We start from the raw sequence: 16,990 nt of genomic DNA, 5'->3' as shown, positions 1-16,990 counted from the left end.
TTTTGGGAAGGCGCTAATAGACTTTTGCTATCGGTGGGAGAGAATCATTTTATTGGCCTTTGTCCGCGGTCTTCCACATTTTGAGGTGAGACAATTTTAATTCTCACTGTCCATGTGCATTAGGGTGTCCCGTATTTGGGCTAAAAATCTTTTTCGGGAAAATGAACTTGCTTTCAGCCCCCTCATTTTTTTCCATTATGGTCGTATAACATCAAATGCGACATTTTATCTCAATCGTACGTCGTTAATCCGTACCGAATTGAATGATAAGTCACAATGGGGATTTCAATAGGGAATTTTTTTACTTAAGCCTTAGCGGAAGTAAAAATTATCCATTTTTCGCGTATTTTTAATTCAACTTATGTTCACTTTATTCACAGTTCACTTATGAGTTCATAGCAAAAATGATGTATTCTTGATATACTTTTTCAATGAAATTTTCCATATTCGAAATAAGTAGTTACTTTTTCATGGCTCTGACCATGGTACCCAGAATCTGGTTTTGTACTTCGTTCGTACGCCGACAAAAGTAGAAAAGCATCAAGTAACTTCTTCATCTGAGCAATGGCTAGGCTTTTAGCCTTCTCTATATCAGATACTTCGCGAAATTCGACCTACAAGTGAGAAATGTCGAAGGTTATTACGGGCGAGAAAATAAACCTCATCTCTACTTCCCGAGCTCGTTTAGCATTATTTTACGATAAGAAGTCTCAATTTATTGAAAAGTTATACTTAGAAAAACCATGTTGTAATTATTTGAAATTACCACTGTAACCGTGAAACCCCTAATTCAAAGGTTTCTCAGCTTTCCAACGGGTTCGTCTTCAGGCTCACTAAAATCGCAGTCCATTGAACGAGATTGCAATTAGCGGGGAAGAGTTTATCGCAGTTTTAATTCAAATAATTTTATGAGTTCTGCTCTTAGCAAACATAAGGGTGGGTTTTTTATGCATAAATGTGCCGTTACATTTATCGCTTTACGCGAGGATGCTTTGCATTTTACTTGCTCGTTCGTTTTAGTTCTAAAACTATTCCACGTCTCCCATTAACTCTCACAATAAACTCACTGTAACATTAAGGCTTTAGTGCTTATTATGTTAAAAAATTTCCGTATTTTCAATTTTTGATCCAATGAGATGCTATTCTAAATGCCAACGTCGCAATCATAAAATGTATTTTTCAACTTCCGTCACAATGTGTAGAAGAGGCATGTTTAAAAATGTTTTATTGCAACTTCAGGTGAGTGTAGCTTCGATTCACCGAAATATCGTAATAAGATTTTTACACACAAATATAAAGGTGAAGTCGAGAGGGAAATTTTTGAGGGAAATTCTTCCGTTTAAATGAAAATTTATCTCGCTGTTTGTTTCCTACCGTCTATTTTATTTAAGAGTTTATGCTGTATTCCTTCTTTTGTATCCTTTTCCGTAAAACACTTAATAATTGTGAGATGTGAAAGCCGACCTATGTTGTAAAGCCTTTTTCCGGGGCTGGTACGGTGATCTTTTTTATTTGGGGCCAATCTCGCAGTTTTGTGCAACCATACTGAACTTCAATTACTGGCTGCGGAAAATTCCCTCGTCATACCTAAGTAGATAAGAACTTTCGGCATTACGTAGACGAAATATATCGATATATATCTATATATATCTGGTATTCCGATGCGTTTGAATTTTCAACAAAAATATTTTTAAAAAAGCAAACCGCACACCACTCAAGCTCCCATCTGAAGCACGTTTCTGGTTACCTGCCTGCTTGGGACAATTCGTGATTAACATCCAAGAGTAGCTGCCCAATTAAGCATGTACGACAGTAGGGTAGTTTCCTTCATCAAAGAAAACGAAAGGCATTGATTACGATTCGTTACCCACCATTAGTGTATTCATAATATACAAATTATTTGGTTTTAGAAATACCGATTTATACGAATGACAAGGGTCAATTTTATCCTCATTTGAAAAAGGCCAGATTGGCGCCCATGCGATGTCACTCCACGTGACGTCACAGGGACCTAGTTTCTATACGTGTAGATAGGAGTTTTGCATCGTCTGAGGTTACCAATGCATGCATGAGGCACAGAGCTCAGGGAAACATGTCTTAATAATCACCTATAAAAACTGGCTAAGGTCGGAAAGTTTTCTTCATTTTATAAGGTATTAATAATCCTTATTTAAGCCAAGCGCTACCAGCCAGCAGGGTACTCAGCTACCCGCTAGCAGCCTGCGTCGTATCAGCGCTCAACTCGCCTCAAGGTCACCTCACAGGGCGGCAGCGGGAACCAGAACGACGTCACGCGGAGTTTTTCCCGGCATTCATACCCGTCGCGTTTTCGCGCGCTTGAAAATTTTCACTTTTCATTTAATCGCGAAAAATATATATCGTCATTTAAAAATCTAAAAGCGTGACTCCATGAGTAATAATCTTTCGATTTAGGCAATAAAAAAGTAACAGGAAACCATCCTGTTAAGAGTAACGAATCTCTACGTATACTTACTACAGCGATGAGCCCACCCATGATTCAGGGCGACAAATCTGGGCATGTTTTTCACGCATTTGTGATTGATTTCATATACGACTAGTGCATCGTGGCCATAGAGCTAGGAACCAATGTTATCTCTGTGAATGTGACTTTTGTAAACCATCGCTTATTGTTGTAAAGAGGTATTATCTCTAATAATTTCTCATTCAAATGCTCAGAAGTGCATGATCTATAGCAGTTGAGTAGAACTGCTATCAACATGGATATCGATATATCAATGAATAGCGACAATGAGTTTCTTTTATTTCAGTATTAGAAAGGTGCACCAAGCACATTTTCAAGAATTTTAATTGCCTTTTCAATTTATTGGAATACGATGATTAGGATGTGTCGGTATCAGTGTCTGTGTACTTGGGGAGTATACAAATGCACATCTAAAACCTGCAACAAACTGTGCCATCTAAAAAATACTTTAAAATGTTATAAGTTTAATTTTGAAACTTTTAAGACTATTAATTTCAATTTTTTCGAGTATAAATTAGGATTTCTAATAAATTTCACGCAAGGTGAATTTCATCTCGGTCTTGTATACATATGTGTAGCCTAGTTGCCATATTCCCGCGACTTCTGATATTCGTGAGCCAAGATATAAAACTCTGATTTAACGACATCTCACGGTAGATTGAGGACAAGACGTCGGCTTTAGAATGCCAAAAATTTCCACGGCTGTTTCCCATAGTTAGGTACAAACGAGTGGATTCTTACGAAATAACAACGGTTATAATCCTCTCCCCGTACCAGTGTGTTAAAATACCCCAAAAGGCAGCGTAACTCCACAGGTTTTTCTTTTCTTCTGCGGTGGAATCAAATTCTTTTTAGCTTGAATTATTACTCTATTATTATTCTTTTTCGTTCAAGAGACTATCGAAAATTATGAATTTATAGTTGACCTTTTTTTACGATATCTCTTGCAACACATGCTCCGAGGAGCTATTATTTATAATATTTGTGGCATTAGATACCTTCTATTGTGATCTGGTGTCTCAATCTTATGTTGAAAATATTCATATTTACTTTTAATTTTTGCTATTTTCTCATGGCTGTTCACAGCCGACGCTTGTGTATTAAAACCCGATTAAAAGTTGCTGTTTATTATTCATTGACTTGCTTATTAAATATTAATGTTTGCTATGCGTCCAAAATTTTCAAAACGTTAAAAATACTTGAAAATCTATTTTCTTTTTATTCTGACATTAGGATATAATATTAAACCGTACCAATTTTAAGCCCAACGTGGACTTAATATCCTTTACGCCAATATACTCCTTCAGTCAAAGTTGGCACTGTTGGGAATATCTTCTAATTAGATTGTAAAGGCCCTCCTTGCGACCTTGTAGTAGGTTTAAATAAAAAAAATTCGATCTTAGGGTTTGACGTATATTTTTTACACCGTGAAGAAGTTATTTAGCGAATGATTTCCTCTTATTATTAAGCATGCTTCCGCAAGAAATTCCGTATATACTATGGATATTTACTAGATTGATGCATGATCCGCTGTGAGATCATCTAGTGTGCCTGCGGAAGAAAAACAGAGTTAAGTGACCTAGATTCATATCTTCCGTCTCGGTGCTCGAGGGGCGTGAAACACTGGTCCTTGCCCCAGTGAGGAAATTTTTAAACGACCTTCAGATATTATGCAATTATTATCCTGCTATCTGCAAAGTCAAGGTGAGAGAGTATTACGTCTACTTCATTGCTCTCGAAAAATTATGCATGAGTTGCACCCTTAGCGTTTGCAAATACGGTCATTCGTAACGTATAAAATGTTCTCTCTGTCATGGCAACGAGCGAAAGATATCAATTCTTGCAAATTCTGTGCACTACCTACAAATTTTCCTAAGTAATGTTATCAGTGCTCAGTGATAGCTCAGAGTTATAATTCATGTTAGATAGATTAATGACATCCCAAAAAACTTTTTTAAATGAACATATCTGGTTACTCGACCCGGCTCCTTGAGTTGGTGTATGAGTTCGCAGTGCAAAGGTTTGCAATGCGACAGATGATACCTACTTTTGCTTGCCCCGCCAGTATCCCGCATGTTTGGCATTCATTTCAGGCAATGTGGTTGGAATTAAAAGCCTGTGCCGATACAAATTATCGCTACTTGTATGATAGGTGCTTCGAGGAATGCCGTAACATTTTTAGGGTCCGGGAAATCAAATAGTGAATTTAGTATATTTTGGGATTTGAGGCGATGAGCACTGATTGCCAGCTTCATTGTCATAATGGACAACGTTATCCTTTATCATTATCATCACAAGTCAACAATTCGAAGATAAGCTTGACGCAGCTCAACACTCCACTTTCATATCTGCTAATCCCAGGGCTATTCTATACACCGAGGAGAAATCTAAAGGGATCTTAAAGTTCCAAAGATAAGTCCTTTCAGCATCTTCCGATACTGATGACAGTGAGATAAAGTATAGTATTACGTCCGCAGTATGTTATTTTCATCCTAATATTTCCAATTAATTAATAATGACGAACAGCTGAAAATCACTTGGTATTCCACGGTCGCGACTTTAGGTCACGGAACACGTCTTTTAGGCGATACCAATCGAATCCAAATTTAATGATCGTTGGGATTTCCCCGTACTGATGATTTTTCTCAACGTAAGTAATAATAATTTATCTGCTTAGTACCTCTTAGGGTACCATCATCATAACATTCATAAAAATTTTGTCTTCGGTCGAATGTCCAAAGCCAGTTCATGCCATCTCCTACCTCACTTTCCCTTTAGGCGGCTAGAATATCTGTAAGAATATAACGGATACAATGTCTCAAGTCATGTGAAATTTTCTCATTTTCTATATGAATAAATAAAATCCCGAGAAATTTAGCCGGTTGACTGATGTGGTAATGTGCCATTAGTCGCGCTTTTTCGCACAGACTCAAAAACTGTTGTCGAAATCAATCCTTTGTTTCGAATGCACAGTTCATATGAGAATAATTATGCCATTTCCAAGTGTTCTAAAGTCGCTTAACTATTCAGAATTTTTCTCTTTGCTTTATATATCAGACTCACATTGATGTTAAACGGAGTCTCCCTGATATTTATTGATATTGATATTTATTGCATTGTACACGCATGCATAAATATACGTACTAGCAAATACCGGCAACAGCCCCATTATAAAAAAATACTAAATTTGTATAACTGTTTGCTAATAATACATTTGCAATTGTATAATCTATATTTAAAAAACATAAATTCACTTAAAAATTGATATTTTAAAAATTAATAATAATAATTGTGATAAGAGTCACGGTGATAAAAGAATCACTGTTAAAGGCTTGAAACACATTCCCTTTACATCTTTGATGTATTTACTCACCTTAGGCCATGGTTTAAAATTAAATTTAGTCCCTACTGTTTTAATGACAAAAAATTCAAAGTAATAGATTGATTGCACACTGCTCTCTTCATTATACTTACTTTTCATTATAATTTTCCTTGTATATCCGAAAGTAATTGGAGGCTTTAGGCTTCAATTTTTGTTTTTAATTTCAGAAAAAATCACTATAACACGGCGTTTAAGATACTTTTTATCTCTAGCTTCTAGGACCCCATCATTTGTACTTCAAACGTCGATCATACCTCGCTTTAGACGCCTCGCGTACCAGGCAGTGGCGGATGTATGGGGTAAAGGGGCTATAGCCCCCCCTTGGGTATCCAATTTACACTAGATAGATTTTTTCCGACCCCCACTACTGCTGGAATTTCAACCCCCACTTAGTCTCTATCCTGGATCCGCCACTGGTACTAGGCTAATGCAAATCTCTCGTACTAAGACGGATGGCCTCCTTGGCGGTCCTCGCGAGTGCAAGAGGTTTAAAGCTTCAAACTAACCCTAGTGACTCGCGTTATTTAAGATTCAAAATGATAGGTGTCAGTGTGTAAAAAAACTAGTAAATATTAACCTTCCATCTATATATCATGTTAGTCTTTTCCAAAAAGAATTCTAATTTCTCGCCAAAACATGGTAACCCATTCATACCTCTAAACTTTCAAATTTAAGTGATAGCGATTAGCGATGTTACCGTGTCAAGGATTTGACAGGAGAAAATCTTTCATTTTACTCTTTGATGATATCAAATTTTGGGGTAAAATTTTGATGAAATTAGTTAATGCGATATCCAGTGGAAATTATGGCTGCTAAAATATGAAGAAACAAGTGATCTTACTCATGGTTTGTTTTGGCCATGTTTCGATTTTATCTTTCATTAACCCTAGCACGATTCTCGTTCACTCTTGACCTTTTCTTTACCTTTCTTACCTATTTTATCTCCTTACCTCCCTTAATCCTCGGTGGCCCTTATAGCTTCGCTGAATGATCCTCTATAGCCAAATCTTTCCCTTCAGAATCCCTCTTCCACCGTATCCATCAGCGGTTTTCATTAATCCCGATTAAGGGCGAGAAGAAATTTCCCACGCTGCGTACGCGCCACAATGGGCGAAGCGGAGGAGGAAGAAGAGAAAGGAGCGGAGGAACGGGGCCACCACCCACTCTCCCTCATCTCCCGGATGAAAACAAGCCCCTCTTGCGAGCGCGTGTGTGTGTGTGGATGCCATCGTCACGACCGACCGAGGTAACGGAGATTCCGACGCCACTTTGCCCCCGATTACCGTGCTCCTCGAGGACAATGCACGCTTCGCAATCAGGCGCAGTGACGTAAACGAGCCTGGGCGAATGAGTATATTCTCACAGTAACGTTCTTCCTACGAGTATTTCGCGCCCTCAAGAGTCGAGACGTCAATGTGACGTGATATAAAGTTCGGGTCGTTAGCGCTGTTATAAAGCCGCCACTTATCCACCCACGCGAACCGTGGGGAAAAGGAAACTAGCGTGCAATACTTGGCGGTAATCTGTTACTATGCCTCTGAAATTGTAAATCGCGCTAATGCCACGGTAGTGCCGTTCTATTTTGATTTTAACAAAAAAAATTCTTGAGTACTATAGATGTTGCTGGAATTCTTAAAAAAAATATTCTCAGAGAAATGGTAGTTTCACTCTGTTCATTGTTTGTAGTAATTGGTTGAAGAATAGGTAAATTTTCGTATTATTATTCTTGATTGAGATAGCTAGTTTCTAAAATTATAGTTCCTGGAATTCGCCTGGAGAAGCTCTTTTTTATTCAAATAAAAATTTAGGAGAAAATTTAAGGCAAGTGGGGAGTGAAAAAATTAAAAATGTAGCACCACATTTCGAAAGCCTCCACGATCAATTTCTGAGCCGCTGTCGTTGTCCATGCCTCACTTCCGCAGAGAAGCATACTCCAATTTTATTTTCTGATATTTTGTTTCCGTTCTTCTATTGCATCTTATAATGGACAGATCTTATGCGTTCAGTTTGGCCATGAAACTCATAGCAGTTAAACTGAGTGATGGCCTGCCTCTGAAATTAGAGAAGGTACTCTAGTAAGAAGAAATAAACGTTACGGGCTGTTTTTCAACATATATTACTGCCCTACGGCTACCACTGATTGGAGGCGCAATGTACCCACGCACTTCGTATAGTTCGATTTTCCAAGTGGAGGCAGGAGATAGTTATTATCAAGGTCTCTAACATTTTCAGACCAAGGATGGCACTGAGAAATGATCTTTGAGGAAGTCGTAAGAGGGAATAATGTATGTTTTAGGTTTAAGTGGGTATGCAAATCACTCACAGACCAGTAAATAATCTCATAAGGAGTCCAAGTTTGCAAGTACGACTCTATTCTATGGTAAGAGATTAAGAGCAGTCTTCACGTTTGTTCAAGGCTGATTATGAATGATTAATAAATGGTGAAAAGCCTCTATGGAGTATAATTTATTCTGCTTTAAAATGCGTGCTGTAAAAATGCCAATATGATTCCGTTATATTGTGTTTCAACTTTAAATTGATCTTGGTTCGAGTGTCCAATGAAATTTCTTGAATTGACCCGAAATAAGTTGCACATTCTCTATACGATAAATTTAATTATATCTTTGAAGAAAAAAGTGTGGACTGGAATGCCATTGTCTTATCGATATTTTTTCTTCATAGTCTTCACTAGTTTTTTTTATAAAGACATGTCGAAGCATTGCTTAAGAACTGAGTTATTGACGATTTATCAAATCTCCATCATGAAAAAAAGCAGAGTTTTGGAGAATATAAATTTTTATGTAGTGTTATTAATTGAGTAATAGCGTAAGTTTATTTAGCTTGGCCTATTTGTGCTATACCATTTCTTCTACGCGGTATTTCACCTCAGAGATGCTACCACCACGTCATGTGAAATGAAGCTGAGGATATAGCCGTATAGCCCACGAATCTCAGTCGTTATCTTCTCTAAACTTTGTTGGAAAGGCGTTGAGGGTAAAATTCGTGCTTTGGTTTGCTTATAAATTTGAAAGCGTGCCGCGTGAGCAAGATGAAATCGTAACCTCAGGTCACGAATTAATTCTATTTAAGCGCTGTAGTTCTACGATCATCTTATATTTCACGATAACCAGAGAATATTATAAAAGGTTCAATGAAACAAAAGGCTATACATTTGGGTCCCTAATAATTCTATATCAGTTTAAGTTCGCATGATGGAATTGCAACGTGGTTCGCAAAATATTTTTAGTGGCCATTCAGAGAGAGAGGAAATGCTTTTAGGATTTCATCATCTTTAGGTCAAACCTTGGCCGATCAGCGTAAGTTCATTCAGCGATTGCACGTCTGACGTAGTGAAATGCTGAACTTATTTCGGTGGTGGGTGAGATATTCTCCTATTTCCTGGCCCTTCCTCGTCATCAGGAGATGGAGATGTATCATTTATCTAACAGCAGCCCAATACGACTTACGATTGATCTTTGCAGTTCTCCTACGGTTCAAGTTTTGAGTCTATTGTGGAATGGGCTTGTCTCCGCTGTCGAAAAGTCAGCTCCATAACTCCTACCGAGCCCCTCTCGAAAATAATGTATCATTCTTTCCGCCGCGAAAGCACGAGCTCTGGTATTTATCTATATTTTTCCTCGATGTATTTACGTCCTTTGAGTAAAGAAAAAATATGAATTCCTAGTGAAATGCAGGTTTCTTTTAGAGCATGACATTTTGTTCGCATTTTGCTCTACTCAACCCGATGCATTTTATATGGGCATATGCTTAACGATTACATATCCCTTATTTGAAACAATATTTATAGACGTTTTGACGTTACGGATCCCGTTTTCCTTCCGGGTGAGAGAGATGTCGGATCCTCCCTAGAACATTAACTATACGCCATGAAACTCGTTTCAGTCACTACAGGCTTAACTCACACGGCATAAGTTTAAGCTTAAACTATATTTAAATTACGCAAGGATTAATGTGCAATTAGGAGAAGGTTCACCAGTAACATCATTATAAATATTGGTTCACTAGCAATCAGTGGCGGCTCGTGAGTCAAATGCTCGGAGGGGGCACACTTCACCGGGAGGTCAAAATTTTTTATTTATTTATTTGCAATAAACCCAAAAACAGTACATGAGACATTTTACATTGTATTTTTAAACAAATGGTCAAATAATAAAGTGTAACAAGAAACAACAACAAAAAACATGATTAAATACTCTCAGATATCACGTAATACTTTACATCTATGAACGCCTCATCCGCTCATTTGTTATTTGGGAAGGGCGGAGAAAGAAAAGAGGGATTTAAAGAGGAAGTTTCCTGATGGCGGTCGTAAATGATGAAATTGATGATGTTATATCAACAGAAGGAGCTTTGATGGAATTTTAGGTAAGAGGTAGCCGGTAGGTAAGGGATCTCTGGTTCACAGATAAACGGTGGAGAGGTAGATGGAAAAGAGATGAGTTCCGTGATTTACGTTTGTGTATTTTAGTGAGTTTTAAGGCTATCTAGGTATTAAATTTAATTTAAAATAATACAATTTAAATATTTATGATAATAAATTTAAACCAAAACAAGGTATTCTGCAACACTGCAGCACCAAGTAGACGCCAGATTATAATGTCGATACGTCACTCTGCGCATGCTCGGGCGGCATCCCAAGACTTCCATAAGGCACAAGCTTAGACGCGTCATAGCACCAGCAGCCCCCGCCACTACCACTCTTCATATAACTGCATAGCGATGGATTGGGACGATTGGGACGTTCTGGCCAGCGCCCCGCGGCTACAAATGCGAACTTCTGTCGCTATTTTTGCGTGTTTTACTACATTTTCGATGTATGCGATTGAAAGAAACACTTTGGTTAATTAGATGTATAATTATAATTGAATGGCTGTTTATTTATTTTTTTCCTTTTTCAAATCTTTGGGAGGGGCGGCGTCCGAGAGTCCTTATGGGCAAGCTGCCACTGCTAGCAATGATAGTCAATGAAGAAAACATGTAACGAATTATTATCACATCTTGTCGGATTATCGGAAACTTCGTGGTGAATCATTAGCGTTTATAATTTATATCTTTAGGAGTCGGGGCAAGATCAGGTTAGGTGAAATAATTTTAAATTAGGATACCTCACGATATGTTATGATTATTAATAAATGTGAAATAAAATGATTAATATTGTACGATAGAACTAGGTGATGGATAGGAAGGGCAGTGGGCAACTGAAACACAGTATTTCCTCATTTCTAGAGGGCCCAGGGCGAAGGTTGGGCTCATATACGACCCAGTAAGGACTAATTGCTTTACCGCAGTTTGGGCAAACTTCGTAATCACACGAGTTACACGTATGTCATTTCACGGTTGCGAAAGTTCAAAGAAGGCGTGGAGAATGAAAGGGAAAAGATAATTTATTCGATCAGTGGCTTCAGGAACGAATAACAGGCAATCACGATCGAGTCGTCTCTGCTTATCTGTAGTTCCAATCCGTTCCATCTCCCTTTTTTAGTTAGAGCTTTCTTTTCGTTGTCAATTCAAGGGGAATCGTGATCACGTCATCATTCCTTTCTCATTTCGCTGCTGCTCTTGACCACCCGAGGCGCCCATAAATTTATACGGTCGTGGAAAAAAATGTTCCTCTCATCCTTGTTGCTCGGCAGACCTACCAACGGAATATTACTATTAGGGCACTAATTGCATAGAAACATTTTCTAACTTTTCAGAATTCCCTTGCACGAAGTAGCAGAATTAACCATGATGAAAGATGTTCAAAGTTTAACCTTTTCAACGTACTTACTTCCTTAATAAATTCTTCGCTTAACTTATTTCCAATAGCACTTATAAACTCCTCTTGTACTCCAGTGTCGTTGTCAATAGCCACGTATTTTGAGAGCGGGTGCTAAGGTTTGAACATGTAAATAGTATTGCTTTTTACTTAGTTTTTGCAATTTTTTAATTATATTTTCAAATTTTGTTTTAGAATATAAGGTGTAAGATAAATATAAATAAGGCAATTTTATTCAATAATTTTATTTTGTAGATATTTATTAATCAACCTCTGCAATGCCGAAAACAATTTTAAGCGTCAAAAACACGAATATATTCTTTACCCAGCCATGAAGTAACGTAGGACTTCTTTCTTCGCTTTTTATTGGTACTTACTTTCAATTTTCTCAAATTTTATTGAGTTAAAAGCAAATTTTAATGGGTTAATGAGTAAAATGGTTATGAGTTCTTGGAAGCACGAGGGAATAGAATGAAAAATGAGGGAGGGCATCAATAGACTTGTGCGCGAAGAGGGTCTACTTCTGTTCAAAATTCATACTGGATAGATAGCTATTAAGAATAGTGATGAAATATAAGTCTAAAAGAAAGTTGGTCTGCCAAAATCTTCGAATTTTTTAGGAGGTTACATTAACTAATGACCCAGCGGCGTTCTCATGTATAAAAAACTGTGAGAGTGAAATCGTTACCAGGCGCTTGAGAAAGATGCCGAATTGTTCGCTCGAAAATTCATCTCAGTTTTGATAGCTTTCAATCCATCACTGACGTATGAGGAGGAAATAATGATAATTTTGAGAGCAAATAATGGCGCAAGTAAGCTAAAAATTTTGCTCTGTCGGTACATGTGGGAGATGTTTGGGCATAGTAGCTTGAACGGTTTAAAGAAAAGTCTTCGTGAAGGAGGCATGCCGCTCATGAGAGAGAACTTGGAACGCTGTCGAATAAGTCAAGAAAATCTTTTAAAATTTTCGCTGTGCAAAATGTCCGCGTCACATTTTAAAATATTAAAAATCTAGCTTATATTTTAAACAGTGACATAGGTGTACCCAAAAGAAGATCGCTTAGAAATCAAGAAAAGTTAGATGTCGAGGAGACTGAAACGAATCGTATTAATAGACCTCGATTCAGTGATGCAAGAAAAATCAAAATACGCGGCTAGCATCTGAGATGCGGCCATATAAAAGGTTGGAACAGAGAGAACCGATGGAAGAATGTCCAAGTGCTGATGATTGTTTCAGATGAAGATAAAATGGAATGTTATTGCATATAGGACATTACATGAGTATATTTTCAACGACTTTATTCTGACTTGAGAAACAATAGTTCTATGGTAATGGCGTAAACATATTGTGACTTAAATTTGAAAAGAAAATCTGTGAGATAAGGTGTGCAGGGGCGGATCTAGGATTTTTTTCTTGGGGGTGCACAAGGGTCCGTCAGGCTAATGATCTTTTCATACTTGAAATTAAAGAGAAAGCACAACAATTACTGTACAACATATTCTCTTTATTAAAACATGAAAATTATTAATATGAAACTAAATGATTTAGGCTCCGTCATACACAAAAAAACGCAAGGATAAAATAATACGGTACAGAAAATTGTCTACCTCTTACGCGTCTTAGAGGGCACGTGCCCCCGTGCCTACGAGGGTGTGTATAGAAATCTTGCAGTAAAAGTGGGAGATAATTAATGTTAGCATACGCGAGAAATCTGTGCAAACGCATCCATAACCATAGTACCGATGCTTGATGTTCAGAGGATTGACTACTTCATTGTCCCAACGTTTTCATTGCGAAATCCAAATGCCACTTTTGACTGCATTCTGGTTAAATCGCTGGCACTGTACGCTCTCATCTGTGAAGCAGCGTGCTGTAATCTGTTTCCAAAGCCGAAGATCACTAATGAAAGCGCTTAATTTTCTCGAAACCAGAAAGGTTAGGCTTTGCTGTTCTGGGAAAGATCACGACGGTGAGGAGACTGCAACCTTGACATCCCGGTATCCGCATCAAGTAAAAGGCACGCGGTGGCCTTGCTCAAGCATCTTGATGCATCTTCTGTGCAATTACAGAAAACCGGTTTAAAATGCTCGTATTTCGGTTTGATTTCCGGGATAGAAAACTGTTATTCATATAAGCGCATTTTCTAGTCTTATTCGCTGTTTCGCCAAAGTCTACATATCTTATTTCAACGCAAAATTAGATGCTTGCCGTTTTCAAGTATTTCTCTCTTTTGATTGATATTTTTTTTACAGAAACGGCGAAAAATATTGGGAAGATTTTGAAAAGTTACCGGTAAACTTTCTATTGTAGTAAAAATAAATTAGCTATGTAGTTTTAAGAAATGAAAAGGTATCGCATATCGATGTGTCAATGACTGTTTCTCGGAGTATATGAGTCTGTTATTTCAGCTTCTTGGAATTCATTTGTGTTCACTGACGTAAAAAGGCTATCCAGTTTTTGTATTTACCTTTGCCTTTTTCTGAATATAGATCTTTCTTTTTGCTTCACTTATTTTTTATGGGTAAGTTATGTTTTTAGTCGGTGAATTTCGTAATGCTCGAACCATTGAAAAATTCATTTCACAATGTAAGTTTTCCTCTCTCCTTGGCATATTTATTATTTTTTTCGATATTCACCAAAATATTCAAATCAAATCGGCAACATATGCCAGCATAACGGGTGTTAGTGGAGGGGAAGGCCTCGCTGAATGAAGGCTGCCTTTGGCAATGATTAAATCAGCGGCTTTTGAACAAACACTGACAGGGGTCCACAGCCAAACGTTCTACACGACGGACGGTACGCCAGCACTCACCTCAAATCACCCAAGAGCAGATTGGTTTGTTGACTTTTGATTCGTTGTTTCGAGGAAAACCCGGAAGTATTTTCTGCTTCAATCATGATTTGAACGGAGGCCCTCCGTGTGTTAAGGCCGTTTTACACGGTACACGGAATTGCGCACTCTGACGTACGTGTGAAGGCGCAATCAAAATTGCGTCGTGTAAAGCGGTGAATTGCTAGAACACATGCGAGAATGCGTGGATGCGAGACGGCAAAATAGCCCCTGTTCTAATTTCTTTCATGCATTCGCGCAATTCCACGCCATTTTAGAAATTAATGCAGCTCTAACCTGCGCAATTCCGTGTACCGTGTAAAACGGCCTTTAAACCTCTACCCATACTACCGAGGTAACCGGACTCATCGGCATTCCTTTTTCGCAGTCTCTCATAATTGTGTTATATACAAGTTATATGTGACTAATTGTTTTCCAAACTTTCATATTTTTACATGAAGTCAGGAATGCGAAGTAAATTGAACTTTGACAGCATTTATAATTTTCAAGGTACCTATGTTGCGACGAAAGAATGTGTTTGTAGGCGAGGGAAGATCAAGGAAAATCACTGCTTTTGAAAGCCAATTCAAGTATGGAATGTATGTACTCAGTAGTATAGAGTATTTCGAAGAACGGAATTTCCAAGTCTACCGATCTGCAATAAAGTTTCCACGGAAGAGTATGGGAAAGTGTTAAACGTAATTCACTTATAGTAAAATTGCGTAATCGTTACCGTTAGTTGTTATTTCTCATCCTCCTAAAGTTTCATCCTTTTGTGAATGATTTTTGGGCAATCTTTCTCTATGCTTAGCCAGCGCTTCCACCCATTTTGTTGGTTCTAAGAATAAACTTCCCAAATTCGTCACCGGGGTTTCGGGCGTAGTATATTTACTTTTGGAGGTTGAGTCGAGTTCAAAGTCATTTTCCGAGTCGAGCTAGCTCAACCGTCCAGCAGGTACGTATCTGTGGGAGTCACATCTGAAAGTTACTCTAATTTGGACGATTGAGTTTGGAATTACTAGTTTTGTCCAGCGGTATATACTAATTTATGTCGTGCTTATGCATTTCGGTGTGGTTTCTTTTATCCAGCTATGAATTTTATTATTATTGATTACGCTTCATTTTGAAAAGGGAAATTTTTTAGAGATGATCCTTCTTTCATCAGTAGTGACTAATTTAAGTCTCGTAATAACAATTACGAATGCCTACCCACCCGGTGCTGATATACTACGGCCATCAACAATTCATAATTCCCGGTTGAGAATTAAAGTGTATGCTATAATTTCGTCACATATTATCGTCACCTTTCAAAATCGATTTCAAGATAGCGGAAATATAGCTGCAGCGTAAGAGTATAGTTTTATTTAGCAAAGCGGGCGGTACGGCTGGTTTTCAAAAGTGAGCATGCCAGGTATTGTCTGCAAGGAGTCCTTCATAAAACGAGTACCTATATGGTCTCATTTTCGCCTCGACGCTAGTTTATTATTCCGATAATCGGATCGGGTTCGTGAAGTGACCATCTTGGCCGTAGTGTCGGTTTTCCATCAGTAAGGCCTGCGTTCGAATCCCGGTGAAGGCGAAGATTTTTCAGAGGAAGCATGATCCCTTCATGGACACTTAATGTTAGTGGAGGTAATTTATCTCGCCCCGTTTTATTTTGAAAATGTCTTTGCTACCTCGTCAGTGTAAGCCACCTTTTAGCCTAGTTTCAGCCCCTTTTACTCATTTTAAAAGCCTGCGATACTTAATTCATTTTTGCCTGAATCCCATTTTCATGCAGATTTTCGCGCTGCTTAAACTTTTTTGACCTCTTCATTCGTCCAGGTTTACGTCATTTCTTCCATCTAATTATTACTTCTTTCGTTTATGTGAATTTACTCATTTATCCCGAAAAGTGCATTGTATTTTCGCTTGAGGTATTAATTGTTTAAGTTCTCATTTAAATGCCTTCGTCCCAAATGCGTAGGTATATTTTATGTCCGTGGTCAATGAAAGATCGTTCTTAATTGAACACCATCCACATTGGGAGCGTGAGGACGATTGAGAAAATAATGGGGAGAGTATTAAATTGTTCGTGACGATGAGCTGGACGGGATGAATGGCATTGAGGAGAGGAGAGTCATAAATTTGGGGATCAGTTGGTTATCTCGGAAGCTCACCCAGCGTCCTTCTCTGTATACCTTATGCTGCTTTGCTTCTCTTATTCACTGGGTGGAATTAATTTGATAGGAACAGATACTTTTGACAATTGAGCGTCCTTCGTCAATATTAATGAATAGAATTTTACGCCTAAATTATATTTCAATTAGTCTCGAACACCCGTTCTAAATTTACGATTATAAAATTAATTTATGATTAATGAATACATGGTACTAATGGAGATTAATTGGTGTGGTAAAACTCGGTCATAGCTCCTATTCTTCTACGATAGATTCCTCCCTATGAGTGATTTAGCGTTCCTGTATCCTAACAAGAAATAATTAGAGGATTTTTTC

General features: G+C 38.0%; 1 protein-coding gene across 1 annotated transcript in view; it reads left to right on the top strand.

Annotated features, from left to right (window-relative positions):
• Positions 1 to 15,400: 15,400 nt before the first annotated feature.
• LOC124153475 (thyroid adenoma-associated protein homolog) overlaps positions 15,401 to 16,990 on the top strand; it is a 55,914-nt gene continuing 54,324 nt past the window's right edge. Inside the window, exon 1 of the mRNA XM_046526657.1 lies at positions 15,401 to 15,450. The gene's annotated coding sequence lies outside the window, so the exon portion shown is untranslated. The remainder of the gene's footprint in view (positions 15,451 to 16,990) is intronic.

Source organism: Ischnura elegans, chromosome 2 (assembly GCF_921293095.1).
Source record: "Ischnura elegans chromosome 2, ioIscEleg1.1, whole genome shotgun sequence".
Classification (NCBI taxonomy): Eukaryota; Metazoa; Arthropoda; class Insecta; order Odonata; family Coenagrionidae; genus Ischnura; species Ischnura elegans.
Note: the sequence above shows the minus strand (reverse complement) of the source record. Positions and strands in the feature narration are given on the sequence as shown.